The 24,888-nt window shown below is 43.3% G+C and overlaps 18 non-coding genes across 18 annotated transcripts; all 18 read left to right on the top strand.

Annotated features, from left to right (window-relative positions):
- Positions 1-4: 4 nt before the first annotated feature.
- On the top strand, positions 5-146 carry LOC135540566 (U4 spliceosomal RNA). Its single transcript, XR_010455855.1, has one exon. It is a non-coding gene; the product is annotated as a U4 spliceosomal RNA (small nuclear RNA).
- A 1,131-nt stretch (positions 147-1,277) lies between these two features.
- LOC135540568 (U4 spliceosomal RNA) lies at positions 1,278-1,419 on the top strand. The gene has a single exon (XR_010455856.1). It is a non-coding gene; the product is annotated as a U4 spliceosomal RNA (small nuclear RNA).
- A 1,130-nt stretch (positions 1,420-2,549) lies between these two features.
- Positions 2,550-2,691, top strand: LOC135540569 (U4 spliceosomal RNA). The gene has a single exon (XR_010455857.1). It is a non-coding gene; the product is annotated as a U4 spliceosomal RNA (small nuclear RNA).
- A 1,130-nt stretch (positions 2,692-3,821) lies between these two features.
- On the top strand, positions 3,822-3,963 carry LOC135540570 (U4 spliceosomal RNA). Its single transcript, XR_010455858.1, has one exon. It is a non-coding gene; the product is annotated as a U4 spliceosomal RNA (small nuclear RNA).
- Positions 3,964-5,094: 1,131 nt separating this feature from the next.
- Positions 5,095-5,236, top strand: LOC135540571 (U4 spliceosomal RNA). Its single transcript, XR_010455859.1, has one exon. It is a non-coding gene; the product is annotated as a U4 spliceosomal RNA (small nuclear RNA).
- Positions 5,237-6,366: 1,130 nt separating this feature from the next.
- On the top strand, positions 6,367-6,508 carry LOC135540572 (U4 spliceosomal RNA). Its single transcript, XR_010455860.1, has one exon. It is a non-coding gene; the product is annotated as a U4 spliceosomal RNA (small nuclear RNA).
- A 1,131-nt stretch (positions 6,509-7,639) lies between these two features.
- LOC135540574 (U4 spliceosomal RNA) lies at positions 7,640-7,781 on the top strand. The gene has a single exon (XR_010455861.1). It is a non-coding gene; the product is annotated as a U4 spliceosomal RNA (small nuclear RNA).
- Positions 7,782-8,912: 1,131 nt separating this feature from the next.
- LOC135540575 (U4 spliceosomal RNA) lies at positions 8,913-9,054 on the top strand. The gene has a single exon (XR_010455862.1). It is a non-coding gene; the product is annotated as a U4 spliceosomal RNA (small nuclear RNA).
- Positions 9,055-10,185: 1,131 nt separating this feature from the next.
- On the top strand, positions 10,186-10,327 carry LOC135540576 (U4 spliceosomal RNA). Its single transcript, XR_010455863.1, has one exon. It is a non-coding gene; the product is annotated as a U4 spliceosomal RNA (small nuclear RNA).
- A 1,131-nt stretch (positions 10,328-11,458) lies between these two features.
- On the top strand, positions 11,459-11,600 carry LOC135540577 (U4 spliceosomal RNA). The gene has a single exon (XR_010455864.1). It is a non-coding gene; the product is annotated as a U4 spliceosomal RNA (small nuclear RNA).
- A 1,131-nt stretch (positions 11,601-12,731) lies between these two features.
- Positions 12,732-12,873, top strand: LOC135540578 (U4 spliceosomal RNA). The gene has a single exon (XR_010455865.1). It is a non-coding gene; the product is annotated as a U4 spliceosomal RNA (small nuclear RNA).
- Positions 12,874-14,003: 1,130 nt separating this feature from the next.
- Positions 14,004-14,145, top strand: LOC135540579 (U4 spliceosomal RNA). The gene has a single exon (XR_010455866.1). It is a non-coding gene; the product is annotated as a U4 spliceosomal RNA (small nuclear RNA).
- A 1,130-nt stretch (positions 14,146-15,275) lies between these two features.
- Positions 15,276-15,417, top strand: LOC135540580 (U4 spliceosomal RNA). Its single transcript, XR_010455867.1, has one exon. It is a non-coding gene; the product is annotated as a U4 spliceosomal RNA (small nuclear RNA).
- Positions 15,418-16,548: 1,131 nt separating this feature from the next.
- On the top strand, positions 16,549-16,690 carry LOC135540581 (U4 spliceosomal RNA). Its single transcript, XR_010455868.1, has one exon. It is a non-coding gene; the product is annotated as a U4 spliceosomal RNA (small nuclear RNA).
- Positions 16,691-17,821: 1,131 nt separating this feature from the next.
- On the top strand, positions 17,822-17,963 carry LOC135540582 (U4 spliceosomal RNA). Its single transcript, XR_010455869.1, has one exon. It is a non-coding gene; the product is annotated as a U4 spliceosomal RNA (small nuclear RNA).
- Positions 17,964-19,094: 1,131 nt separating this feature from the next.
- Positions 19,095-19,236, top strand: LOC135540584 (U4 spliceosomal RNA). The gene has a single exon (XR_010455870.1). It is a non-coding gene; the product is annotated as a U4 spliceosomal RNA (small nuclear RNA).
- A 1,131-nt stretch (positions 19,237-20,367) lies between these two features.
- LOC135540586 (U4 spliceosomal RNA) lies at positions 20,368-20,509 on the top strand. The gene has a single exon (XR_010455872.1). It is a non-coding gene; the product is annotated as a U4 spliceosomal RNA (small nuclear RNA).
- Positions 20,510-21,639: 1,130 nt separating this feature from the next.
- Positions 21,640-21,781, top strand: LOC135540587 (U4 spliceosomal RNA). Its single transcript, XR_010455873.1, has one exon. It is a non-coding gene; the product is annotated as a U4 spliceosomal RNA (small nuclear RNA).
- Positions 21,782-24,888: the final 3,107 nt, after the last annotated feature.

The following is a 24,888-nucleotide window of genomic DNA, read 5'->3' on the forward strand; positions in this document are numbered from 1 at the left end:
TGCTATTCTTTCGCAGAGGCGATATCATAGCCTATGAAGTCCATCTGAGGCGTGATTATTGCTGGTTGAAAACTTAACCCAATACCCCGCTTGGGATGACTTGAAATATAGTCAGCCTTGGCAATTTTTGATAGTCTCACGTGAGACTGCTATAAATGTGAAAGAGAAGATAGTGACCAGACCAAACATGGGCTGCATCCAACTCATGTATTCTATAACCTTTTTGATGTTTCAGCTGACAGTTGAACATTATCTTGCAACTAGGTAGAAACAGAAAAAAGGTGTCAGTAATATATGCTGTGTCAGAAGTAGTGTTCGGGAGAATGAACTCAGCAACAGCGGGTTTGGGCCCACAATTTCAGCTTTGCCCCCACACTGCCTCGAATTGTTCCAAGTAGTACGTTACCCAAAGCCACTTTACCCACTTTGTCTTGCCTCCTCTAGAGGCAGCTATGGCAAGATTTACATGAAAAGGTTTTGGGTTCGACCTCCATTGCAACTGAGCCAGTGGTGCTGATTACCCAAAGTGCTTTGCTCTCGATATTGGTTTTGTCCAGGAAAAAAGGGAACATCTATTGAACAAGTACCCCGCCTTGCCATTAATTACATGTAATCGAGAATCCACCAGTGTTCGGTAGGGGCCGAACTGCTAGACATACCAATGTAACAACAAATAATACAGTTTGCGGAGAAGCTGTGCGAGATACTGCAAACAGTTTGAATAGCTGAATTCTGAAATTCTATCGCAGTGGCATTATCATAGCCTATGAGGTCCATCCGAGGAGTGGTTATTGTTGGGTGACAACTTAACCCAAAACTCGACATTGGAACGACATGAAATATAGTCAGAAGTAGTCTTGGGGAGAATAGGTTCAGCAACAGGGGGTATTGGTCCACAATTCCAGTATTGCCCCCACACTGCCTCTAATTCTTGCAAGAAGTAAGGCACCCTTAGCCACGTTATACACTTCCACTAGAGGCAGCGGTGGCAAGGTTGAGTTGAAAAGGTTTTGGGTTTGCGACCCATTGCAGCTGAACCAGTGGTGCAGATTACCCAACATGCTTTGCTCTCGATATTGTTTTTTTACTACTGGAAAAAGGTAACATCTATTGAATAAGTACCCCACCTTGCCATGAATATGACATGCAATCAAGAATCCACCAAAGTGGTAGGTAGGGGGCGAACTGCTAGACATTGCAATGTTAAAACACAATATTACCGTTAAAGGAGAAGCTGTGCAAGACACTGGAAACAGTTTGAGTAGCTGTAATATGCTATTCTTTCGCAGAGGCGATATCATAGCCTATGAAGTCCATCTGAGGCGTGATTATTGCTGGTTGAAAACTTAACCCAATACCCCGCTTGGGATGACTTGAAATATAGTCAGCCTTGGCAATTTTTGATAGTCTCACGTGAGACTGCTATAAATGTGAAAGAGAAGATAGTGACCAGACCAAACATGGGCTGCATCCAACTCATGTATTCTATAACCTTTTTGATGTTTCAGCTGACAGTTGAACATTATCTTGCAACTAGGTAGAAACAGAAAAAAGGTGTCAGTAATATATGCTGTGTCAGAAGTAGTGTTCGGGAGAATGAACTCAGCAACAGCGGGTTTGGGCCCACAATTTCAGCTTTGCCCCCACACTGCCTCGAATTGTTCCAAGTAGTACGTTACCCAAAGCCACTTTACCCACTTTGTCTTGCCTCCTCTAGAGGCAGCTATGGCAAGATTTACATGAAAAGGTTTTGGGTTCGACCTCCATTGCAACTGAGCCAGTGGTGCTGATTACCCAAAGTGCTTTGCTCTCGATATTGGTTTTGTCCAGGAAAAAGGGAACATCTATTGAACAAGTACCCCGCCTTGCCATTAATTACATGTAATCGAGAATCCACCAGTGTTCGGTAGGGGCCGAACTGCTAGACATACCAATGTAACAACAAATAATACAGTTTGCGGAGAAGCTGTGCGAGATACTGCAAACAGTTTGAATAGCTGAATTCTGAAATTCTATCGCAGTGGCATTATCATAGCCTATGAGGTCCATCCGAGGAGTGGTTATTGTTGGGTGACAACTTAACCCAAAACTCGACATTGGAACGACATGAAATATAGTCAGAAGTAGTCTTGGGGAGAATAGGTTCAGCAACAGGGGGTATTGGTCCACAATTCCAGTATTGCCCCCACACTGCCTCTAATTCTTGCAAGAAGTAAGGCACCCTTAGCCACGTTATACACTTCCACTAGAGGCAGCGGTGGCAAGGTTGAGTTGAAAAGGTTTTGGGTTTGCGACCCATTGCAGCTGAACCAGTGGTGCAGATTACCCAACATGCTTTGCTCTCGATATTGTTTTTTTACTACTGGAAAAAGGTAACATCTATTGAATAAGTACCCCACCTTGCCATGAATATGACATGCAATCAAGAATCCACCAAAGTGGTAGGTAGGGGGCGAACTGCTAGACATTGCAATGTTAAAACACAATATTACCGTTAAAGGAGAAGCTGTGCAAGACACTGGAAACAGTTTGAGTAGCTGTAATATGCTATTCTTTCGCAGAGGCGATATCATAGCCTATGAAGTCCATCTGAGGCGTGATTATTGCTGGTTGAAAACTTAACCCAATACCCCGCTTGGGATGACTTGAAATATAGTCAGCCTTGGCAATTTTTGATAGTCTCACGTGAGACTGCTATAAATGTGAAAGAGAAGATAGTGACCAGACCAAACATGGGCTGCATCCAACTCATGTATTCTATAACCTTTTTGATGTTTCAGCTGACAGTTGAACATTATCTTGCAACTAGGTAGAAACAGAAAAAAGGTGTCAGTAATATATGCTGTGTCAGAAGTAGTGTTCGGGAGAATGAACTCAGCAACAGCGGGTTTGGGCCCACAATTTCAGCTTTGCCCCCACACTGCCTCGAATTGTTCCAAGTAGTACGTTACCCAAAGCCACTTTACCCACTTTGTCTTGCCTCCTCTAGAGGCAGCTATGGCAAGATTTACATGAAAAGGTTTTGGGTTCGACCTCCATTGCAACTGAGCCAGTGGTGCTGATTACCCAAAGTGCTTTGCTCTCGATATTGGTTTTGTCCAGGAAAAAAGGGAACATCTATTGAACAAGTACCCCGCCTTGCCATTAATTACATGTAATCGAGAATCCACCAGTGTTCGGTAGGGGCCGAACTGCTAGACATACCAATGTAACAACAAATAATACAGTTTGCGGAGAAGCTGTGCGAGATACTGCAAACAGTTTGAATAGCTGAATTCTGAAATTCTATCGCAGTGGCATTATCATAGCCTATGAGGTCCATCCGAGGAGTGGTTATTGTTGGGTGACAACTTAACCCAAAACTCGACATTGGAACGACATGAAATATAGTCAGAAGTAGTCTTGGGGAGAATAGGTTCAGCAACAGGGGTATTGGTCCACAATTCCAGTATTGCCCCCACACTGCCTCTAATTCTTGCAAGAAGTAAGGCACCCTTAGCCACGTTATACACTTCCACTAGAGGCAGCGGTGGCAAGGTTGAGTTGAAAAGGTTTTGGGTTTGCGACCCATTGCAGCTGAACCAGTGGTGCAGATTACCCAACATGCTTTGCTCTCGATATTGTTTTTTTACTACTGGAAAAAGGTAACATCTATTGAATAAGTACCCCACCTTGCCATGAATATGACATGCAATCAAGAATCCACCAAAGTGGTAGGTAGGGGGCGAACTGCTAGACATTGCAATGTTAAAACACAATATTACCGTTAAAGGAGAAGCTGTGCAAGACACTGGAAACAGTTTGAGTAGCTGTAATATGCTATTCTTTCGCAGAGGCGATATCATAGCCTATGAAGTCCATCTGAGGCGTGATTATTGCTGGTTGAAAACTTAACCCAATACCCCGCTTGGGATGACTTGAAATATAGTCAGCCTTGGCAATTTTTGATAGTCTCACGTGAGACTGCTATAAATGTGAAAGAGAAGATAGTGACCAGACCAAACATGGGCTGCATCCAACTCATGTATTCTATAACCTTTTTGATGTTTCAGCTGACAGTTGAACATTATCTTGCAACTAGGTAGAAACAGAAAAAAGGTGTCAGTAATATATGCTGTGTCAGAAGTAGTGTTCGGGAGAATGAACTCAGCAACAGCGGGTTTGGGCCCACAATTTCAGCTTTGCCCCCACACTGCCTCGAATTGTTCCAAGTAGTACGTTACCCAAAGCCACTTTACCCACTTTGTCTTGCCTCCTCTAGAGGCAGCTATGGCAAGATTTACATGAAAAGGTTTTGGGTTCGACCTCCATTGCAACTGAGCCAGTGGTGCTGATTACCCAAAGTGCTTTGCTCTCGATATTGGTTTTGTCCAGGAAAAAAGGGAACATCTATTGAACAAGTACCCCGCCTTGCCATTAATTACATGTAATCGAGAATCCACCAGTGTTCGGTAGGGGCCGAACTGCTAGACATACCAATGTAACAACAAATAATACAGTTTGCGGAGAAGCTGTGCGAGATACTGCAAACAGTTTGAATAGCTGAATTCTGAAATTCTATCGCAGTGGCATTATCATAGCCTATGAGGTCCATCCGAGGAGTGGTTATTGTTGGGTGACAACTTAACCCAAAACTCGACATTGGAACGACATGAAATATAGTCAGAAGTAGTCTTGGGGAGAATAGGTTCAGCAACAGGGGGTATTGGTCCACAATTCCAGTATTGCCCCCACACTGCCTCTAATTCTTGCAAGAAGTAAGGCACCCTTAGCCACGTTATACACTTCCACTAGAGGCAGCGGTGGCAAGGTTGAGTTGAAAAGGTTTTGGGTTTGCGACCCATTGCAGCTGAACCAGTGGTGCAGATTACCCAACATGCTTTGCTCTCGATATTGTTTTTTTACTACTGGAAAAAGGTAACATCTATTGAATAAGTACCCCACCTTGCCATGAATATGACATGCAATCAAGAATCCACCAAAGTGGTAGGTAGGGGGCGAACTGCTAGACATTGCAATGTTAAAACACAATATTACCGTTAAAGGAGAAGCTGTGCAAGACACTGGAAACAGTTTGAGTAGCTGTAATATGCTATTCTTTCGCAGAGGCGATATCATAGCCTATGAAGTCCATCTGAGGCGTGATTATTGCTGGTTGAAAACTTAACCCAATACCCCGCTTGGGATGACTTGAAATATAGTCAGCCTTGGCAATTTTTGATAGTCTCACGTGAGACTGCTATAAATGTGAAAGAGAAGATAGTGACCAGACCAAACATGGGCTGCATCCAACTCATGTATTCTATAACCTTTTTGATGTTTCAGCTGACAGTTGAACATTATCTTGCAACTAGGTAGAAACAGAAAAAAGGTGTCAGTAATATATGCTGTGTCAGAAGTAGTGTTCGGGAGAATGAACTCAGCAACAGCGGGTTTGGGCCCACAATTTCAGCTTTGCCCCCACACTGCCTCGAATTGTTCCAAGTAGTACGTTACCCAAAGCCACTTTACCCACTTTGTCTTGCCTCCTCTAGAGGCAGCTATGGCAAGATTTACATGAAAAGGTTTTGGGTTCGACCTCCATTGCAACTGAGCCAGTGGTGCTGATTACCCAAAGTGCTTTGCTCTCGATATTGGTTTTGTCCAGGAAAAAGGGAACATCTATTGAACAAGTACCCCGCCTTGCCATTAATTACATGTAATCGAGAATCCACCAGTGTTCGGTAGGGGCCGAACTGCTAGACATACCAATGTAACAACAAATAATACAGTTTGCGGAGAAGCTGTGCGAGATACTGCAAACAGTTTGAATAGCTGAATTCTGAAATTCTATCGCAGTGGCATTATCATAGCCTATGAGGTCCATCCGAGGAGTGGTTATTGTTGGGTGACAACTTAACCCAAAACTCGACATTGGAACGACATGAAATATAGTCAGAAGTAGTCTTGGGGAGAATAGGTTCAGCAACAGGGGGTATTGGTCCACAATTCCAGTATTGCCCCCACACTGCCTCTAATTCTTGCAAGAAGTAAGGCACCCTTAGCCACGTTATACACTTCCACTAGAGGCAGCGGTGGCAAGGTTGAGTTGAAAAGGTTTTGGGTTTGCGACCCATTGCAGCTGAACCAGTGGTGCAGATTACCCAACATGCTTTGCTCTCGATATTGTTTTTTTACTACTGGAAAAAGGTAACATCTATTGAATAAGTACCCCACCTTGCCATGAATATGACATGCAATCAAGAATCCACCAAAGTGGTAGGTAGGGGGCGAACTGCTAGACATTGCAATGTTAAAACACAATATTACCGTTAAAGGAGAAGCTGTGCAAGACACTGGAAACAGTTTGAGTAGCTGTAATATGCTATTCTTTCGCAGAGGCGATATCATAGCCTATGAAGTCCATCTGAGGCGTGATTATTGCTGGTTGAAAACTTAACCCAATACCCCGCTTGGGATGACTTGAAATATAGTCAGCCTTGGCAATTTTTGATAGTCTCACGTGAGACTGCTATAAATGTGAAAGAGAAGATAGTGACCAGACCAAACATGGGCTGCATCCAACTCATGTATTCTATAACCTTTTTGATGTTTCAGCTGACAGTTGAACATTATCTTGCAACTAGGTAGAAACAGAAAAAAGGTGTCAGTAATATATGCTGTGTCAGAAGTAGTGTTCGGGAGAATGAACTCAGCAACAGCGGGTTTGGGCCCACAATTTCAGCTTTGCCCCCACACTGCCTCGAATTGTTCCAAGTAGTACGTTACCCAAAGCCACTTTACCCACTTTGTCTTGCCTCCTCTAGAGGCAGCTATGGCAAGATTTACATGAAAAGGTTTTGGGTTCGACCTCCATTGCAACTGAGCCAGTGGTGCTGATTACCCAAAGTGCTTTGCTCTCGATATTGGTTTTGTCCAGGAAAAAAGGGAACATCTATTGAACAAGTACCCCGCCTTGCCATTAATTACATGTAATCGAGAATCCACCAGTGTTCGGTAGGGGCCGAACTGCTAGACATACCAATGTAACAACAAATAATACAGTTTGCGGAGAAGCTGTGCGAGATACTGCAAACAGTTTGAATAGCTGAATTCTGAAATTCTATCGCAGTGGCATTATCATAGCCTATGAGGTCCATCCGAGGAGTGGTTATTGTTGGGTGACAACTTAACCCAAAACTCGACATTGGAACGACATGAAATATAGTCAGAAGTAGTCTTGGGGAGAATAGGTTCAGCAACAGGGGGTATTGGTCCACAATTCCAGTATTGCCCCCACACTGCCTCTAATTCTTGCAAGAAGTAAGGCACCCTTAGCCACGTTATACACTTCCACTAGAGGCAGCGGTGGCAAGGTTGAGTTGAAAAGGTTTTGGGTTTGCGACCCATTGCAGCTGAACCAGTGGTGCAGATTACCCAACATGCTTTGCTCTCGATATTGTTTTTTTACTACTGGAAAAAGGTAACATCTATTGAATAAGTACCCCACCTTGCCATGAATATGACATGCAATCAAGAATCCACCAAAGTGGTAGGTAGGGGGCGAACTGCTAGACATTGCAATGTTAAAACACAATATTACCGTTAAAGGAGAAGCTGTGCAAGACACTGGAAACAGTTTGAGTAGCTGTAATATGCTATTCTTTCGCAGAGGCGATATCATAGCCTATGAAGTCCATCTGAGGCGTGATTATTGCTGGTTGAAAACTTAACCCAATACCCCGCTTGGGATGACTTGAAATATAGTCAGCCTTGGCAATTTTTGATAGTCTCACGTGAGACTGCTATAAATGTGAAAGAGAAGATAGTGACCAGACCAAACATGGGCTGCATCCAACTCATGTATTCTATAACCTTTTTGATGTTTCAGCTGACAGTTGAACATTATCTTGCAACTAGGTAGAAACAGAAAAAAGGTGTCAGTAATATATGCTGTGTCAGAAGTAGTGTTCGGGAGAATGAACTCAGCAACAGCGGGTTTGGGCCCACAATTTCAGCTTTGCCCCCACACTGCCTCGAATTGTTCCAAGTAGTACGTTACCCAAAGCCACTTTACCCACTTTGTCTTGCCTCCTCTAGAGGCAGCTATGGCAAGATTTACATGAAAAGGTTTTGGGTTCGACCTCCATTGCAACTGAGCCAGTGGTGCTGATTACCCAAAGTGCTTTGCTCTCGATATTGGTTTTGTCCAGGAAAAAAGGGAACATCTATTGAACAAGTACCCCGCCTTGCCATTAATTACATGTAATCGAGAATCCACCAGTGTTCGGTAGGGGCCGAACTGCTAGACATACCAATGTAACAACAAATAATACAGTTTGCGGAGAAGCTGTGCGAGATACTGCAAACAGTTTGAATAGCTGAATTCTGAAATTCTATCGCAGTGGCATTATCATAGCCTATGAGGTCCATCCGAGGAGTGGTTATTGTTGGGTGACAACTTAACCCAAAACTCGACATTGGAACGACATGAAATATAGTCAGAAGTAGTCTTGGGGAGAATAGGTTCAGCAACAGGGGGTATTGGTCCACAATTCCAGTATTGCCCCCACACTGCCTCTAATTCTTGCAAGAAGTAAGGCACCCTTAGCCACGTTATACACTTCCACTAGAGGCAGCGGTGGCAAGGTTGAGTTGAAAAGGTTTTGGGTTTGCGACCCATTGCAGCTGAACCAGTGGTGCAGATTACCCAACATGCTTTGCTCTCGATATTGTTTTTTTACTACTGGAAAAAGGTAACATCTATTGAATAAGTACCCCACCTTGCCATGAATATGACATGCAATCAAGAATCCACCAAAGTGGTAGGTAGGGGGCGAACTGCTAGACATTGCAATGTTAAAACACAATATTACCGTTAAAGGAGAAGCTGTGCAAGACACTGGAAACAGTTTGAGTAGCTGTAATATGCTATTCTTTCGCAGAGGCGATATCATAGCCTATGAAGTCCATCTGAGGCGTGATTATTGCTGGTTGAAAACTTAACCCAATACCCCGCTTGGGATGACTTGAAATATAGTCAGCCTTGGCAATTTTTGATAGTCTCACGTGAGACTGCTATAAATGTGAAAGAGAAGATAGTGACCAGACCAAACATGGGCTGCATCCAACTCATGTATTCTATAACCTTTTTGATGTTTCAGCTGACAGTTGAACATTATCTTGCAACTAGGTAGAAACAGAAAAAAGGTGTCAGTAATATATGCTGTGTCAGAAGTAGTGTTCGGGAGAATGAACTCAGCAACAGCGGGTTTGGGCCCACAATTTCAGCTTTGCCCCCACACTGCCTCGAATTGTTCCAAGTAGTACGTTACCCAAAGCCACTTTACCCACTTTGTCTTGCCTCCTCTAGAGGCAGCTATGGCAAGATTTACATGAAAAGGTTTTGGGTTCGACCTCCATTGCAACTGAGCCAGTGGTGCTGATTACCCAAAGTGCTTTGCTCTCGATATTGGTTTTGTCCAGGAAAAAAGGGAACATCTATTGAACAAGTACCCCGCCTTGCCATTAATTACATGTAATCGAGAATCCACCAGTGTTCGGTAGGGGCCGAACTGCTAGACATACCAATGTAACAACAAATAATACAGTTTGCGGAGAAGCTGTGCGAGATACTGCAAACAGTTTGAATAGCTGAATTCTGAAATTCTATCGCAGTGGCATTATCATAGCCTATGAGGTCCATCCGAGGAGTGGTTATTGTTGGGTGACAACTTAACCCAAAACTCGACATTGGAACGACATGAAATATAGTCAGAAGTAGTCTTGGGGAGAATAGGTTCAGCAACAGGGGGTATTGGTCCACAATTCCAGTATTGCCCCCACACTGCCTCTAATTCTTGCAAGAAGTAAGGCACCCTTAGCCACGTTATACACTTCCACTAGAGGCAGCGGTGGCAAGGTTGAGTTGAAAAGGTTTTGGGTTTGCGACCCATTGCAGCTGAACCAGTGGTGCAGATTATCCAACATGCTTTGCTCTCGATATTGTTTTTTTACTACTGGAAAAAGGTAACATCTATTGAATAAGTACCCCACCTTGCCATGAATATGTCATGCAATCAAGAATCCACCAAAGTGGTAGGTAGGGGGCGAACTGCTAGACATTGCAATGTTAAAACACAATATTACCGTTAAAGGAGAAGCTGTGCAAGACACTGGAAACAGTTTGAGTAGCTGTAATATGCTATTCTTTCGCAGAGGCGATATCATAGCCTATGAAGTCCATCTGAGGCGTGATTATTGCTGGTTGAAAACTTAACCCAATACCCCGCTTGGGATGACTTGAAATATAGTCAGCCTTGGCAATTTTTGATAGTCTCACGTGAGACTGCTATAAATGTGAAAGAGAAGATAGTGACCAGACCAAACATGGGCTGCATCCAACTCATGTATTCTATAACCTTTTTGATGTTTCAGCTGACAGTTGAACATTATCTTGCAACTAGGTAGAAACAGAAAAAAGGTGTCAGTAATATATGCTGTGTCAGAAGTAGTGTTCGGGAGAATGAACTCAGCAACAGCGGGTTTGGGCCCACAATTTCAGCTTTGCCCCCACACTGCCTCGAATTGTTCCAAGTAGTACGTTACCCAAAGCCACTTTACCCACTTTGTCTTGCCTCCTCTAGAGGCAGCTATGGCAAGATTTACATGAAAAGGTTTTGGGTTCGACCTCCATTGCAACTGAGCCAGTGGTGCTGATTACCCAAAGTGCTTTGCTCTCGATATTGGTTTTGTCCAGGAAAAAAGGGAACATCTATTGAACAAGTACCCCGCCTTGCCATTAATTACATGTAATCGAGAATCCACCAGTGTTCGGTAGGGGCCGAACTGCTAGACATACCAATGTAACAACAAATAATACAGTTTGCGGAGAAGCTGTGCGAGATACTGCAAACAGTTTGAATAGCTGAATTCTGAAATTCTATCGCAGTGGCATTATCATAGCCTATGAGGTCCATCCGAGGAGTGGTTATTGTTGGGTGACAACTTAACCCAAAACTCGACATTGGAACGACATGAAATATAGTCAGAAGTAGTCTTGGGGAGAATAGGTTCAGCAACAGGGGGTATTGGTCCACAATTCCAGTATTGCCCCCACACTGCCTCTAATTCTTGCAAGAAGTAAGGCACCCTTAGCCACGTTATACACTTCCACTAGAGGCAGCGGTGGCAAGGTTGAGTTGAAAAGGTTTTGGGTTTGCGACCCATTGCAGCTGAACCAGTGGTGCAGATTATCCAACATGCTTTGCTCTCGATATTGTTTTTTTACTACTGGAAAAAGGTAACATCTATTGAATAAGTACCCCACCTTGCCATGAATATGTCATGCAATCAAGAATCCACCAAAGTGGTAGGTAGGGGGCGAACTGCTAGACATTGCAATGTTAAAACACAATATTACCGTTAAAGGAGAAGCTGTGCAAGACACTGGAAACAGTTTGAGTAGCTGTAATATGCTATTCTTTCGCAGAGGCGATATCATAGCCTATGAAGTCCATCTGAGGCGTGATTATTGCTGGTTGAAAACTTAACCCAATACCCCGCTTGGGATGACTTGAAATATAGTCAGCCTTGGCAATTTTTGATAGTCTCACGTGAGACTGCTATAAATGTGAAAGAGAAGATAGTGACCAGACCAAACATGGGCTGCATCCAACTCATGTATTCTATAACCTTTTTGATGTTTCAGCTGACAGTTGAACATTATCTTGCAACTAGGTAGAAACAGAAAAAAGGTGTCAGTAATATATGCTGTGTCAGAAGTAGTGTTCGGGAGAATGAACTCAGCAACAGCGGGTTTGGGCCCACAATTTCAGCTTTGCCCCCACACTGCCTCGAATTGTTCCAAGTAGTACGTTACCCAAAGCCACTTTACCCACTTTGTCTTGCCTCCTCTAGAGGCAGCTATGGCAAGATTTACATGAAAAGGTTTTGGGTTCGACCTCCATTGCAACTGAGCCAGTGGTGCTGATTACCCAAAGTGCTTTGCTCTCGATATTGGTTTTGTCCAGGAAAAAAGGGAACATCTATTGAACAAGTACCCCGCCTTGCCATTAATTACATGTAATCGAGAATCCACCAGTGTTCGGTAGGGGCCGAACTGCTAGACATACCAATGTAACAACAAATAATACAGTTTGCGGAGAAGCTGTGCGAGATACTGCAAACAGTTTGAATAGCTGAATTCTGAAATTCTATCGCAGTGGCATTATCATAGCCTATGAGGTCCATCCGAGGAGTGGTTATTGTTGGGTGACAACTTAACCCAAAACTCGACATTGGAACGACATGAAATATAGTCAGAAGTAGTCTTGGGGAGAATAGGTTCAGCAACAGGGGGTATTGGTCCACAATTCCAGTATTGCCCCCACACTGCCTCTAATTCTTGCAAGAAGTAAGGCACCCTTAGCCACGTTATACACTTCCACTAGAGGCAGCGGTGGCAAGGTTGAGTTGAAAAGGTTTTGGGTTTGCGACCCATTGCAGCTGAACCAGTGGTGCAGATTATCCAACATGCTTTGCTCTCGATATTGTTTTTTTACTACTGGAAAAAGGTAACATCTATTGAATAAGTACCCCACCTTGCCATGAATATGTCATGCAATCAAGAATCCACCAAAGTGGTAGGTAGGGGGCGAACTGCTAGACATTGCAATGTTAAAACACAATATTACCGTTAAAGGAGAAGCTGTGCAAGACACTGGAAACAGTTTGAGTAGCTGTAATATGCTATTCTTTCGCAGAGGCGATATCATAGCCTATGAAGTCCATCTGAGGCGTGATTATTGCTGGTTGAAAACTTAACCCAATACCCCGCTTGGGATGACTTGAAATATAGTCAGCCTTGGCAATTTTTGATAGTCTCACGTGAGACTGCTATAAATGTGAAAGAGAAGATAGTGACCAGACCAAACATGGGCTGCATCCAACTCATGTATTCTATAACCTTTTTGATGTTTCAGCTGACAGTTGAACATTATCTTGCAACTAGGTAGAAACAGAAAAAAGGTGTCAGTAATATATGCTGTGTCAGAAGTAGTGTTCGGGAGAATGAACTCAGCAACAGCGGGTTTGGGCCCACAATTTCAGCTTTGCCCCCACACTGCCTCGAATTGTTCCAAGTAGTACGTTACCCAAAGCCACTTTACCCACTTTGTCTTGCCTCCTCTAGAGGCAGCTATGGCAAGATTTACATGAAAAGGTTTTGGGTTCGACCTCCATTGCAACTGAGCCAGTGGTGCTGATTACCCAAAGTGCTTTGCTCTCGATATTGGTTTTGTCCAGGAAAAAAGGGAACATCTATTGAACAAGTACCCCGCCTTGCCATTAATTACATGTAATCGAGAATCCACCAGTGTTCGGTAGGGGCCGAACTGCTAGACATACCAATGTAACAACAAATAATACAGTTTGCGGAGAAGCTGTGCGAGATACTGCAAACAGTTTGAATAGCTGAATTCTGAAATTCTATCGCAGTGGCATTATCATAGCCTATGAGGTCCATCCGAGGAGTGGTTATTGTTGGGTGACAACTTAACCCAAAACTCGACATTGGAACGACATGAAATATAGTCAGAAGTAGTCTTGGGGAGAATAGGTTCAGCAACAGGGGGTATTGGTCCACAATTCCAGTATTGCCCCCACACTGCCTCTAATTCTTGCAAGAAGTAAGGCACCCTTAGCCACGTTATACACTTCCACTAGAGGCAGCGGTGGCAAGGTTGAGTTGAAAAGGTTTTGGGTTTGCGACCCATTGCAGCTGAACCAGTGGTGCAGATTATCCAACATGCTTTGCTCTCGATATTGTTTTTTTACTACTGGAAAAAGGTAACATCTATTGAATAAGTACCCCACCTTGCCATGAATATGACATGCAATCAAGAATCCACCAAAGTGGTAGGTAGGGGGGAACTGCTAGACATTGCAATGTTAAAACAAAATATTACCGTTAAAGGAGAAGCTGTGCAAGACACTGGAAACAGTTTGAGTAGCTGTAATATGCTATTCTTTCGCAGAGGCGATATCATAGCCTATGAAGTCCATCTGAGGCGTGATTATTGCTGGTTGAAAACTTAACCCAATACCCCGCTTGGGATGACTTGAAATATAGTCAGCCTTGGCAATTTTTGATAGTCTCACGTGAGACTGCTATAAATGTGAAAGAGAAGATAGTGACCAGACCAAACATGGGCTGCATCCAACTCATGTATTCTATAACCTTTTTGATGTTTCAGCTGACAGTTGAACATTATCTTGCAACTAGGTAGAAACAGAAAAAAGGTGTCAGTAATATATGCTGTGTCAGAAGTAGTGTTCGGGAGAATGAACTCAGCAACAGCGGGTTTGGGCCCACAATTTCAGCTTTGCCCCCACACTGCCTCGAATTGTTCCAAGTAGTACGTTACCCAAAGCCACTTTACCCACTTTGTCTTGCCTCCTCTAGAGGCAGCTATGGCAAGATTTACATGAAAAGGTTTTGGGTTCGACCTCCATTGCAACTGAGCCAGTGGTGCTGATTACCCAAAGTGCTTTGCTCTCGATATTGGTTTTGTCCAGGAAAAAAGGGAACATCTATTGAACAAGTACCCCGCCTTGCCATTAATTACATGTAATCGAGAATCCACCAGTGTTCGGTAGGGGCCGAACTGCTAGACATACCAATGTAACAACAAATAATACAGTTTGCGGAGAAGCTGTGCGAGATACTGCAAACAGTTTGAATAGCTGAATTCTGAAATTCTATCGCAGTGGCATTATCATAGCCTATGAGGTCCATCCGAGGAGTGGTTATTGTTGGGTGACAACTTAACCCAAAACTCGACATTGGAACGACATGAAATATAGTCAGAAGTAGTCTTGGGGAGAATAGGTTCAGCAACAGGGGTATTGGTCCACAATTCCAGTATTGCCCCCACACTGCCTCTAATTCTTGCAAGAAGTAAGGCACCCTTAGCCACGTTATACACTTCCACTAGAGGCAGCGGTGGCAAGGTTGAGTTGAAAAGGTTTTGGGTTTGCGACCCATTGCAGCTGAACCAGTGGTGCAGATTACCCAACATGCTTTGCTCTCGATATTGTTTTTTTACTACTGGAAAAAGGTAACATCTATTGAATAAGTACCCCACCTTGCCATGAATATGACATGCAATCAAGAATCCACCAAAGTGGTAGGTAGGGGGCGAACTGCTAGACATTGCAATGTTAAAACACAATATTACCGTTAAAGGAGAAGCTGTGCAAGACACTGGAAACAGTTTGAGTAGCTGTAATATGCTATTCTTTCGCAGAGGCGATATCATAGCCTATGAAGTCCATCTGAGGCGTGATTATTGCTGGTTGAAAACTTAACCCAATACCCCGCTTGGGATGACTTGAAATATAGTCAGCCTTGGCAATTTTTGATAGTCTCACGTGAGACTGCTATAAATGTGAAAGAGAAGATAGTGACCAGACCAAACATGGGCTGCATCCAACTCATGTATTCTATAACCTTTTTGATGTTTCAGCTGACAGTTGAACATTATCTTGCAACTAGGTAGAAACAGAAAAAAGGTGTCAGTAATATATGCTGTGTCAGAAGTAGTGTTCGGGAGAATGAACTCAGCAACAGCGGGTTTGGGCCCACAATTTCAGCTTTGCCCCCACACTGCCTCGAATTGTTCCAAGTAGTACGTTACCCAAAGCCACTTTACCCACTTTGTCTTGCCTCCTCTAGAGGCAGCTATGGCAAGATTTACATGAAAAGGTTTTGGGTTCGACCTCCATTGCAACTGAGCCAGTGGTGCTGATTACCCAAAGTGCTTTGCTCTCGATATTGGTTTTGTCCAGGAAAAAAGGGAACATCTATTGAACAAGTACCCCGCCTTGCCATTAATTACATGTAATCGAGAATCCACCAGTGTTCGGTAGGGGCCGAACTGCTAGACATACCAATGTAACAACAAATAATACAGTTTGCGGAGAAGCTGTGCGAGATACTGCAAACAGTTTGAATAGCTGAATTCTGAAATTCTATCGCAGTGGCATTATCATAGCCTATGAGGTCCATCCGAGGAGTGGTTATTGTTGGGTGACAACTTAACCCAAAACTCGACATTGGAACGACATGAAATATAGTCAGAAGTAGTCTTGGGGAGAATAGGTTCAGCAACAGGGGGTATTGGTCCACAATTCCAGTATTGCCCCCACACTGCCTCTAATTCTTGCAAGAAGTAAGGCACCCTTAGCCACGTTATACACTTCCACTAGAGGCAGCGGTGGCAAGGTTGAGTTGAAAAGGTTTTGGGTTTGCGACCCATTGCAGCTGAACCAGTGGTGCAGATTACCCAACATGCTTTGCTCTCGATATTGTTTTTTTACTACTGGAAAAAGGTAACATCTATTGAATAAGTACCCCACCTTGCCATGAATATGACATGCAATCAAGAATCCACCAAAGTGGTAGGTAGGGGGCGAACTGCTAGACATTGCAATGTTAAAACACAATATTACCGTTAAAGGAGAAGCTGTGCAAGACACTGGAAACAGTTTGAGTAGCTGTAATATGCTATTCTTTCGCAGAGGCGATATCATAGCCTATGAAGTCCATCTGAGGCGTGATTATTGCTGGTTGAAAACTTAACCCAATACCCCGCTTGGGATGACTTGAAATATAGTCAGCCTTGGCAATTTTTGATAGTCTCACGTGAGACTGCTATAAATGTGAAAGAGAAGATAGTGACCAGACCAAACATGGGCTGCATCCAACTCATGTATTCTATAACCTTTTTGATGTTTCAGCTGACAGTTGAACATTATCTTGCAACTAGGTAGAAACAGAAAAAAGGTGTCAGTAATATATGCTGTGTCAGAAGTAGTGTTCGGGAGAATGAACTCAGCAACAGCGGGTTTGGGCCCACAATTTCAGCTTTGCCCCCACACTGCCTCGAATTGTTCCAAGTAGTACGTTACCCAAAGCCACTTTACCCACTTTGTCTTGCCTCCTCTAGAGGCAGCTATGGCAAGATTTACATGAAAAGGTTTTGGGTTCGACCTCCATTGCAACTGAGCCAGTGGTGCTGATTACCCAAAGTGCTTTGCTCTCGATATTGGTTTTGTCCAGGAAAAAAGGGAACATCTATTGAACAAGTACCCCGCCTTGCCATTAATTACATGTAATCGAGAATCCACCAGTGTTCGGTAGGGGCCGAACTGCTAGACATACCAATGTAACAACAAATAATACAGTTTGCGGAGAAGCTGTGCGAGATACTGCAAACAGTTTGAATAGCTGAATTCTGAAATTCTATCGCAGTGGCATTATCATAGCCTATGAGGTCCATCCGAGGAGTGGTTATTGTTGGGTGACAACTTAACCCAAAACTCGACATTGGAACGACATGAAATATAGTCAGAAGTAGTCTTGGGGAGAATAGGTTCAGCAACAGGGGGTATTGGTCCACAATTCCAGTATTGCCCCCACACTGCCTCTAATTCTTGCAAGAAGTAAGGCACCCTTAGCCACGTTATACACTTCCACTAGAGGCAGCGGTGGCAAGGTTGAGTTGAAAAGGTTTTGGGTTTGCGACCCATTGCAGCTGAACCAGTGGTGCAGATTACCCAACATGCTTTGCTCTCGATATTGTTTTTTTACTACTGGAAAAAGGTAACATCTATTGAATAAGTACCCCACCTTGCCATGAATATGACATGCAATCAAGAATCCACCAAAGTGGTAGGTAGGGGGCGAACTGCTAGACATTGCAATGTTAAAACACAATATTACCGTTAAAGGAGAAGCTGTGCAAGACACTGGAAACAGTTTGAGTAGCTGTAATATGCTATTCTTTCGCAGAGGCGATATCATAGCCTATGAAGTCCATCTGAGGCGTGATTATTGCTGGTTGAAAACTTAACCCAATACCCCGCTTGGGATGACTTGAAATATAGTCAGCCTTGGCAATTTTTGATAGTCTCACGTGAGACTGCTATAAATGTGAAAGAGAAGATAGTGACCAGACCAAACATGGGCTGCATCCAACTCATGTATTCTATAACCTTTTTGATGTTTCAGCTGACAGTTGAACATTATCTTGCAACTAGGTAGAAACAGAAAAAAGGTGTCAGTAATATATGCTGTGTCAGAAGTAGTGTTCGGGAGAATGAACTCAGCAACAGCGGGTTTGGGCCCACAATTTCAGCTTTGCCCCCACACTGCCTCGAATTGTTCCAAGTAGTACGTTACCCAAAGCCACTTTACCCACTTTGTCTTGCCTCCTCTAGAGGCAGCTATGGCAAGATTTACATGAAAAGGTTTTGGGTTCGACCTCCATTGCAACTGAGCCAGTGGTGCTGATTACCCAAAGTGCTTTGCTCTCGATATTGGTTTTGTCCAGGAAAAAAGGGAACATCTATTGAACAAGTACCCCGCCTTGCCATTAATTACATGTAATCGAGAATCCACCAGTGTTCGGTAGGGGCCGAACTGCTAGACATACCAATGTAACAACAAATAATACAGTTTGCGGAGAAGCTGTGCGAGATACTGCAAACAGTTTGAATAGCTGAATTCTGAAATTCTATCGCAGTGGCATTATCATAGCCTATGAGGTCCATCCGAGGAGTGGTTATTGTTGGGTGACAACTTAACCCAAAACTCGACATTGGAACGACATGAAATATAGTCAGAAGTAGTCTTGGGGAGAATAGGTTCAGCAACAGGGGGTATTGGTCCACAATTCCAGTATTGCCCCCACACTGCCTCTAATTCTTGCAAGAAGTAAGGCACCCTTAGCCACGTTATACACTTCCACTAGAGGCAGCGGTGGCAAGGTTGAGTTGAAAAGGTTTTGGGTTTGCGACCCATTGCAGCTGAACCAGTGGTGCAGATTACCCAACATGCTTTGCTCTCGATATTGTTTTTTTACTACTGGAAAAAGGTAACATCTATTGAATAAGTACCCCACCTTGCCATGAATATGACATGCAATCAAGAATCCACCAAAGTGGTAGGTAGGGGGCGAACTGCTAGACATTGCAATGTTAAAACACAATATTACCGTTAAAGGAGAAGCTGTGCAAGACACTGGAAACAGTTTGAGTAGCTGTAATATGCTATTCTTTCGCAGAGGCGATATCATAGCCTATGAAGTCCATCTGAGGCGTGATTATTGCTGGTTGAAAACTTAACCCAATACCCCGCTTGGGATGACTTGAAATATAGTCAGCCTTGGCAATTTTTGATAGTCTCACGTGAGACTGCTATAAATGTGAAAGAGAAGATAGTGACCAGACCAAACATGGGCTGCATCCAACTCATGTATTCTATAACCTTTTTGATGTTTCAGCTGACAGTTGAACATTATCTTGCAACTAGGTAGAAACAGAAAAAAGGTGTCAGTAATATATGCTGTGTCAGAAGTAGTGTTCGGGAGAATGAACTCAGCAACAGCGGGTTTGGGCCCACAATTTCAGCTTTGCCCCCACACTGCCTCGAATTGTTCCAAGTAGTACGTTACCCAAAGCCACTTTACCCACTTTGTCTTGCCTCCTCTAGAGGCAGCTATGGCAAGATTTACATGAAAAGGTTTTGGGTTCGACCTCCATTGCAACTGAGCCAGTGGTGCTGATTACCCAAAGTGCTTTGCTCTCGATATTGGTTTTGTCCAGGAAAAAAGGGAACATCTATTGAACAAGTACCCCGCCTTGCCATTAATTACATGTAATCGAGAATCCACCAGTGTTCGGTAGGGGCCGAACTGCTAGACATACCAATGTAACAACAAATAATACAGTTTGCGGAGAAGCTGTGCGAGATACTGCAAACAGTTTGAATAGCTGAATTCTGAAATTCTATCGCAGTGGCATTATCATAGCCTATGAGGTCCATCCGAGGAGTGGTTATTGTTGGGTGACAACTTAACCCAAAACTCGACATTGGAACGACATGAAATATAGTCAGAAGTAGTCTTGGGGAGAATAGGTTCAGCAACAGGGGGTATTGGTCCACAATTCCAGTATTGCCCCCACACTGCCTCTAATTCTTGCAAGAAGTAAGGCACCCTTAGCCACGTTATACACTTCCACTAGAGGCAGCGGTGGCAAGGTTGAGTTGAAAAGGTTTTGGGTTTGCGACCCATTGCAGCTGAACCAGTGGTGCAGATTACCCAACATGCTTTGCTCTCGATATTGTTTTTTTACTACTGGAAAAAGGTAACATCTATTGAATAAGTACCCCACCTTGCCATGAATATGACATGCAATCAAGAATCCACCAAAGTGGTAGGTAGGGGGCGAACTGCTAGACATTGCAATGTTAAAACACAATATTACCGTTAAAGGAGAAGCTGTGCAAGACACTGGAAACAGTTTGAGTAGCTGTAATATGCTATTCTTTCGCAGAGGCGATATCATAGCCTATGAAGTCCATCTGAGGCGTGATTATTGCTGGTTGAAAACTTAACCCAATACCCCGCTTGGGATGACTTGAAATATAGTCAGCCTTGGCAATTTTTGATAGTCTCACGTGAGACTGCTATAAATGTGAAAGAGAAGATAGTGACCAGACCAAACATGGGCTGCATCCAACTCATGTATTCTATAACCTTTTTGATGTTTCAGCTGACAGTTGAACATTATCTTGCAACTAGGTAGAAACAGAAAAAAGGTGTCAGTAATATATGCTGTGTCAGAAGTAGTGTTCGGGAGAATGAACTCAGCAACAGCGGGTTTGGGCCCACAATTTCAGCTTTGCCCCCACACTGCCTCGAATTGTTCCAAGTAGTACGTTACCCAAAGCCACTTTACCCACTTTGTCTTGCCTCCTCTAGAGGCAGCTATGGCAAGATTTACATGAAAAGGTTTTGGGTTCGACCTCCATTGCAACTGAGCCAGTGGTGCTGATTACCCAAAGTGCTTTGCTCTCGATATTGGTTTTGTCCAGGAAAAAAGGGAACATCTATTGAACAAGTACCCCGCCTTGCCATTAATTACATGTAATCGAGAATCCACCAGTGTTCGGTAGGGGCCGAACTGCTAGACATACCAATGTAACAACAAATAATACAGTTTGCGGAGAAGCTGTGCGAGATACTGCAAACAGTTTGAATAGCTGAATTCTGAAATTCTATCGCAGTGGCATTATCATAGCCTATGAGGTCCATCCGAGGAGTGGTTATTGTTGGGTGACAACTTAACCCAAAACTCGACATTGGAACGACATGAAATATAGTCAGAAGTAGTCTTGGGGAGAATAGGTTCAGCAACAGGGGTATTGGTCCACAATTCCAGTATTGCCCCCACACTGCCTCTAATTCTTGCAAGAAGTAAGGCACCCTTAGCCACGTTATACACTTCCACTAGAGGCAGCGGTGGCAAGGTTGAGTTGAAAAGGTTTTGGGTTTGCGACCCATTGCAGCTGAACCAGTGGTGCAGATTACCCAACATGCTTTGCTCTCGATATTGTTTTTTTACTACTGGAAAAAGGTAACATCTATTGAATAAGTACCCCACCTTGCCATGAATATGACATGCAATCAAGAATCCACCAAAGTGGTAGGTAGGGGGCGAACTGCTAGACATTGCAATGTTAAAACACAATATTACCGTTAAAGGAGAAGCTGTGCAAGACACTGGAAACAGTTTGAGTAGCTGTAATATGCTATTCTTTCGCAGAGGCGATATCATAGCCTATGAAGTCCATCTGAGGCGTGATTATTGCTGGTTGAAAACTTAACCCAATACCCCGCTTGGGATGACTTGAAATATAGTCAGCCTTGGCAATTTTTGATAGTCTCACGTGAGACTGCTATAAATGTGAAAGAGAAGATAGTGACCAGACCAAACATGGGCTGCATCCAACTCATGTATTCTATAACCTTTTTGATGTTTCAGCTGACAGTTGAACATTATCTTGCAACTAGGTAGAAACAGAAAAAAGGTGTCAGTAATATATGCTGTGTCAGAAGTAGTGTTCGGGAGAATGAACTCAGCAACAGCGGGTTTGGGCCCACAACTTCAGCTTTGCCCCCACACTGCCTCGAATTGTTCCAAGTAGTACGTTACCCAAAGCCACTTTACCCACTTTGTCTTGCCTCCTCTAGAGGCAGCTATGGCAAGATTTACATGTAAGGGAATACCCCCCTGAATTGGACAAAAATGAATGGGAAACCATTGGCATAGTACAAACCATGTACACAATGGCCAATACCACCCAAATCGGCGTTGATTCATGCAAAATATATTTCAAATGCCATATGGCAATTGCCAGTTGTAACACTTCAAAAATCCAACAGGTGGCGTGTGCGCTCCACCGTGGTTTTTCATATTGAAAATGGACCCCAAGTCAACATCCAAAAGCCAAATTTTGAAAAAATGGATTTTTTGTCAAAAACTTATCACACCTTAAAAAAGTGCTTTCTGGACCGTTTTTGAAATTCTTTCGCTTTTTTTGTCAATTACACATGTGTAAGAACTGTATGAATATACTTTTGTCCAATTTTATTATCATTATTTTTTTATTTTTTTTTACCTGCGCATTATTGCATGTGTTTTCTCCATTTGCAATATGATTTCATAGGAAGTCAGAAGTCAAAAGTCAATAATTGCAAAATTTCATAAAAAACTTCACACACCCCTAAAAAGTGCTGGACCGTTTCTGGACCGTTTTTCGAAATTCTTTAGAATTTTGTGTCAATTACACACGTATAAGAACTGTATCAACATACTTTAGTCATATTTTATTGTCATAATTTTTTTTTTTTTTTTTTTACTTGTGCATAAGGCATATGTTTTGTGGGGGCCAAATGTCATAAGACCAATTTGTCATGCTATAAAAATCATGCAGGAATGCCAAATTGACTGGCCCGATGAACTCGGGATGGCTGGGCAGTGATTCTGGCACCTCTCCATCGCTCGTTTGGGTTGATTTCAGAATGTCACTTTTGGTGATGGTACCTCACTGTTAAAACATATTGCAAATGTTTTCTCACTTTTGCAAAGTCACTGAAAATTCGTGCAGGAATGCCAAATTGACTGGCCCGATGAACTCAGGATGGCTGGGCAGTGATTCTGGTACCTCTCCATCGCTCGTTAGGGTTGATTTCATCATGTCCATTTGGTGATGTTTTCTCACTCTTGCAAAGTCACTGTGCATTTGCAATATGGTTAACTGGGCATTCACCATCACCAATTTGTCATGCCATAAAAATCGTGCAGGAATGCCAAATTGACTGGCCCGATGACCTCGGGATGGCTGGGCAGTGATTCTGGTACCTCTCCATCGCTCGTTTGGGTTGATTTCAGAATGTCACTTTTGGTGAGGGTACCTCACTGTTAAAACATATTGCAAATGTTTTCTCACTTTTGCAAAGTCACTGAAAATTCATGCAGGAATGCAAAATTGACTGGCCCGATGAACTCGGGATGGCTGGGCAGTGATTCTGGTACCTCTCCATCGCTCGTTAGGGTTGATTCCAGAATGTCCATTTGGTGATGTTTCTCACTCTTGCAAAGTCACTGTGCATTTGCAATATGGTTAACTGGGCATTCACCATCACCAATTTGTCATGCTATAAAAATCGTTGGGTTCTGTCTCTATGGGCCGAGACGGTCACAATGCACCTAGTCTTGTGACTCTGGGACATTTCTAAATGTCGCCATTTTCGTAATGGTCAAAATGAATTGAAGTCATTGCAAATGTTCGAGGCTATTTCTCGGTCCGAGAACCTTCTAGAGCGCCGTAACTCACCACGCACTATCGACCTGAGGTCTAGAACAGGATTCTAAAGTTTCGGAACTCTAGGTCTGACGGTTCTTTAAAAGTTCCAACAAGGTTAACTAATGCAGGGAGTGTTTGTCTCTACGCACCCCAATGGGTCCCTACTTCCAAGCTGTGTGTGTGTGTGTGTGTGATTTAGTTTTCCTTTGAAATTTTATGGGAAAAATGACTGATTTACAGTTCATGGGGGTTGCCTAATCACAAATATGAAGTTTTGGAAAGATCTGATTTTTTTAACCCCTCGAAACAGCCCATGAGACACAAATTATGGCACTTCCGGTTGGCACAGGAAGCTATAACTCAACACACATCCTCATTGGGGTATTCTATTACAGAATGAGTTTAAGTCTTTACCATTAAAACTGACTGATTTACACAGGGTTGAATGCACTATGTCTATCAAACTGCAGGCAGGTTATGGGTATACACTTTTAGGGCGATTTTAACCACTTCCGGTTGGTCCAGGAAGCTTAGAATCGACACAGGTAGACCTTATAGTGGCCTGATGGACTGGTACCGCAGACAGGTTCATACAGCATTCATAACCCATATAGACTCCAGGTTGAATTTAGGGGAGCAGGCAATGTATTCCTATGGGGAGAGAAGTCAATGCAAACTGTTTTTATGTAAACACCTTCTTTTAACCTTGAAGGGTTAATGTCACACGGTCAAGGTTAGGCTTGCACAGACCGGGAGGACCTTAGGAACAGTCCTGTGTTTGAATTGTCCTTCTAAACCTAACGGTTCCGCCGCTGTCACCCAAAATCAAATGACGTTCTGGTGCAGGCTTCATATTGGGCCTACTTTTCTCATGGTCGCTGCGCTTAGACCGAGCGAGCTACGGTCAAGCGGGATATCTCGTTGAACTCGGCACGGCCTTGGGATTATGTTTATGCCATTGCCTGCTCTCTGTGTCTTTAAACACCGCCCTTTGTCACTCCATCCTTGCTGTGTGTGTGTGTGAGAGCTTTTCTTTGACATCTGTTGGGAGAAATTACTGATTTTACAGTTCAGGAGGGTTGCCTAATCACATATGAAGTTTTGAAAAGATCTGACCTTTTTAACCCTTGGATACAGCCACTATGACACCATTTAAGGCACTTCCTGTTGGCACAGGAAGCTATAAATAAACT

Source organism: Oncorhynchus masou, chromosome 5 (genome assembly GCF_036934945.1).
Source record: "Oncorhynchus masou masou isolate Uvic2021 chromosome 5, UVic_Omas_1.1, whole genome shotgun sequence".
Classification (NCBI taxonomy): domain Eukaryota; kingdom Metazoa; phylum Chordata; class Actinopteri; order Salmoniformes; family Salmonidae; genus Oncorhynchus; species Oncorhynchus masou.